This window comes from Macrobrachium nipponense, chromosome 4 (genome assembly GCF_015104395.2).
Source record: "Macrobrachium nipponense isolate FS-2020 chromosome 4, ASM1510439v2, whole genome shotgun sequence".
Lineage (NCBI taxonomy): Eukaryota > Metazoa > Arthropoda > Malacostraca > Decapoda > Palaemonidae > Macrobrachium > Macrobrachium nipponense.
The window spans coordinates 20781119-20785933 of record NC_061100.1 but is presented as its reverse complement, the minus strand read 5'-3'; the positions used below and the strand labels follow the sequence as shown (position 1 = coordinate 20785933).

General features: G+C 38.7%; 1 pseudogene; it reads left to right on the top strand.

The window, feature by feature from the left end:
- The first annotated feature begins 630 nt into the window (after positions 1-630).
- On the top strand, positions 631-2752 carry LOC135211569 (uncharacterized; annotated as a pseudogene).
- The last annotated feature ends 2063 nt before the right edge of the window (positions 2753-4815 follow it).

Below are 4815 nucleotides of genomic sequence, written 5' to 3'. Positions count from 1 at the left end.
CAGTAAAAGGAATGAAAGGGGCCGAAGATACGTTGCAAAGAACCTAGAGTAATGTCTACAGTGCCCCGCATGAGGTGCACTGACGGCACGAAACTCCTACGGAGACGTCAATATTTATGCGATTATAATGTGGAGCAAAGTAGCCCCGAATATGACCTTAGACAGTTTAAGATGAACTGAGTTTCTTCAATGCACCTGTTGAGGAGAGAGTGGAATTTCCTGCTTTTTTCTCACTGACGCTTTTTATAGTTTTTAATCTTGAAACTCTAATTTCCAAATTCAGACAAATGGGAATATATCGCAAAGCAGGTCTGGGCAACCTGCGGCCCGCCAATCGTTAGTTCATTGGAAAGTGAAGGGTTATTTTGGTTTCCAAAAGTGTTTCATGTGAATTTCTTACTTTAAAATAATCATTAATAAAAAATGTTTTCCATCTGAGTTTCATTTGTCTTTCCAATAGATGCATTTCGTGTGAATCTTCTGCAGTACTTTAAAATATTCATGAATACAAATTAATTGCATGTTTCTTTAAAAGCCTTTTACATTTATTATTTCCAATATTCATTATTTTGATAAATATACCAAGCTGTATAAAACTGTGAATTTTTTAATGTGTCCGTCGCACTGAAAAGTCTTCCCACCCCTGTCGTAAAGTGAGGACGTCATAACAGAAGCAAGACCTTTTGGAAAATGGATGAGGGGCAATTCATCCCTGAAGCGATTACCCTGCATTCCAACCCTTACCTCAAACTGGATTTGGGAATTGTGAAGCCAGTGCTGCGAATTATCATGCAGTTGCAGAATAACATTATGTTCAATATATATACAACATAGAAGTGCTTGTTGGAAGAAATGATTTGCCCGAATCAAACTTCAAGGACTACAAGTTATTCGGATACTTCCTCGGTCCTTCACAACCAGGTCAACAGATCACCTTCATCCTCCCATACCCAATTATGGCTCGATATTTGGTGATTCGGCACCTGAGTGATACAAGTGTGTGCTCTCCTAATACTGATGATTCTCAATTAGTGTGTAAGATTCAAATATGTCATTTGGAAATCAACTGAACAGCGATACCTTCAGACTCATTTCTGTCCCATTTCCTGCATCCGTTTAATGAGTGACCTGAAATGTTCTTTCTGTCTGGTAAAGGAATCTGGATATCGATTAAGTGAATAAGTATGTGCGTGGTTGGTAAATTCCTAATCCAAAGACACTAATTGGCACCAGCCCTTTGAGTTGCTAGATACACGTACTTATATTTATGCTGAGTACAACACGCACTTCATTTTTTTCTCTCTCTGTATACTTTTTGCCTTACTTCTTTGCACGCAAAGGATGGACTCAGTTAAATAAATTTGTTCTTATGGCGCAGTGCTCTCGGGACCTACATAGTTCCTCAGCTCAGTGAGGAAGACGCCTTGCCAAGGAGACAACGTGTCACATCATTCTACAGTTGGAAGTTGGGCGAAAAGGAACGCACTTGGCTGCACCAAATACAATTCCGTAAACTTAATGAAAGACAGAAGCTTTGGAATATGCACTGTGGAGGAGCCATGACGTTTCTTTTCCTATTATGTTTGGCCATGAGTGTTCTCGAACTGGTGTCTAGCATTGGAGGCGTCTTGTATGGTGCATGCAAGGTGTCCAAGTCCCGTGCGTTGCTTGGAGCTCTCCAAACGAGCTCTCGGATTGTACCAACCTCTGCCATTCGATCTCCACACATCTGCTTCAACTCCTGCAGTGAGCTGCAATAGTGTCAGCTGTGGTGTCTCGATCTGAACTCCAATAACACCTGTCTTTTCTTCGACATGTACATATCAGCTTACTATCAGGAAGGGGACCTGACCGACGCTATGGACTGCTATGTGAAGAAGAAGCCCGACCTGACCTTTGGGGCAACAATAACAGGACCCCCTGCCGATCCTCAGTTCCCCAAAAGAGTGAAGGAGAATTTATTGGATGGGATATACACTCTAGATGTAAACGAGTGCTACAAGCCTGATGACTATTTCAACCCTTACTTCAAACTGGATTTGGGAAGTGCCAAGCCAGTTCAGCAGGTTATGATGCTGTTGCAGAATAACAATTATGCTCAATATATGTACAACATAGAAGTGCTTGTCGGAAGAGAAGATTTGCCAGAATCAAACTTCAAGGACTACAAGTTATTCGGATACTTTCCCGGTCCTTCGCAGCCAGGTCAACAGATCACCTTCATCCACCCATACCCAATTATGGCTCGATATTTGGTGATTCGGCGCTCAATTATTATGCATGATTCAAATATGCCATCTGGAAATCAGCTGAACAGCGAAACCATCAGACTCATCTCTTTCTTATTTCCTGCAGTTTTCGATTAATGTATGACCAGAAATCTTCATTCTGTCTGGTAAAGGAATCTGGATAGTGATTAAATGAATAGGTTTGTTTGTTTGTATGGTGATTTTACTTTGCCTGGCACCAGTGGTTATTCAGCAACGGGACCAACGGCTTTACGTGACTTCCGAACCACGTCGAGAGTGAACTTCTATCATCAGAAATACACCATCTCTCACCCCTCTACGGAATGCCCGAGAATCGAACTCGCGGCCACCGAGGTGGCAGGCAAACACCATACCAATCACGCCACTGAGGCTCTGAATAGTTTTGTGTGTATTTGGTAAATTCTTAATCCAAAGACACTAACAGTCACTAGCCTTTTGTGTTGCTAGATACATGTACTTAATGTTTCTTCTGATATTAACATAAAGAATCTTAATTTTTCCAAGTTCTTGTTGGATGATTTAAACCATTTACTGATTAATACCGTAAACAAGTCCTTTGTGGTTTAATCTTCCCATAATCATAATTCAATATAAAAAAGTGGTTACATTATACTGTTAGAGAAAATAAATTGTAAGTGATAATTTGAAGAATAAATTGTAAGTGATAATTTGAAGGGTATTATTCAAAATCTGTAAAATCCTTTGTAACGAGGGGGACTGCGAGCAAGAGTCCGACTTCACAGCTTACGTACTAATCTATCCAGATTTTGTTGTTTTTCATTATGCTACTTTACGCCAGAACGGGCTCTTGCTTATAGAGCAGCCTGTAAATTATTTTTGGATGTTTAGGAGATATTAAGGATATGAACATGAACATTCATGATGATCATGTGAATGTGCCAGTGAAATGAAATGGTATATGTGAAATGAAAAGTTAACAGGGGAAATTACAAACCTCTTTGAGCCCTAAGGCAGTTGTCGGTAGGAGAGAAAGAACGATAGGAGCCAGTACTGGCAAGTGGGAGATAGCCAGTAAGGACAGAATACGGATATCAAACGCCATATTTCACTTACTCGAGGACAGACGAGAGGCATCGATTTTTAGCGGAAGGGATCGATAGAGGAAGACGAATTCGAAGTTTTGGAGAAAGCAGCGCAAAACTTATAGTAGTACCAATCTGTGGTGAGGATTTTGGCGTGTCCAAAAACGAAAGCACTGCGTGCCATATCTTCAAGTTCTTTGCAGAGGCGGCCAAAGTCAAAGCTCTGTATTTCTTACTAATCCCCGAAGGGAATCAAAGCCTATGTCCTATACAGATTATCCTCCTTCCAGAGTCTGGTGGGGGGGGGGGGGATGGGGGCGGGGGAAGTTGCCCACTCCAATTGTCTCAGAAGGGATCTTTGGTATATGTCTTTTTCAACTTTGTCCAGATATTTATCATATTGTGTGCATTGGCATTAAAACTTCAGTTATGAACCAGTTCTTTTTATTCTTCAATTAACTTATTTATTCACAATCTACAAAAGGGACAAAACTAAAGGGAAATTATAGATATGATAAACAAATTTCATACATTAATAATTTCTTTATTTTTAGAAACAGTCAAGTAATAAATACAGTATATCTAATAAATAATAATTATAATGATACACTTTATTTAAGCTCATGATCTTATGCATCTACAATGGTTTAATAAGAGAACAATACAGAACAGCGTAAAAAGACAAAACATATATATATATACATATATGTGTATATATATATATATATATATATATATATATATATATATATATATATATATATATATATATATATATATATATGTAATGCATTTTTCCCAAGAAATGCTCCATGTAAAGTTATGGAATTTGCCAGAAAGCAAACTCTCACCCATGCGCTTTGCGTGAAATGCTATTGTCAACATTTCCAGATATTGCGAAAATTCTGATCGATCATCATCAGAGGAAAAGGAACAGCACAGCGCTCATCACATCGCTTGTCAGCAGAAAAATCGCCTGCGGACGCATGTTCTAACAGCAGCATAAAAATTGTCTAGTCAGACACACAAGTTTGGAAACTCATGATTCTCAAAAAAACGTCTAACAGACACATTTCACAGAATTAACTCCAGGATATGACTAATGTGTTCAAAAATTTGTCTCAAAGACTTATTCTCTCAACATGACTTTGCCCAAATTATATGCCTCCAAAATAACACACTTGTGAACATAAAAAATGCACTCATCTCCATAGGACTCGTAATGCAGTAATGCCACTTCTCTCTAAATAGTCACGAAACCAAAGAGAAAGAACCACAGAAATCTCCTCTTGGCTCGAAAAAACTCCATAACCACAAAAAAAAGGGTCACCCGCCAAAGATTAATTCCAACTCCATATATTTCACCATATTAATAATAACACCACTCCGGTTATAAAAATATTTCCTCCATTTGGTTAATAACCAACCCCTTATATTTCTCTCTTATTTCTCCAATGACCACATGTCAATAAAAAAAAACAACACCACTCCAGGAATAAAGA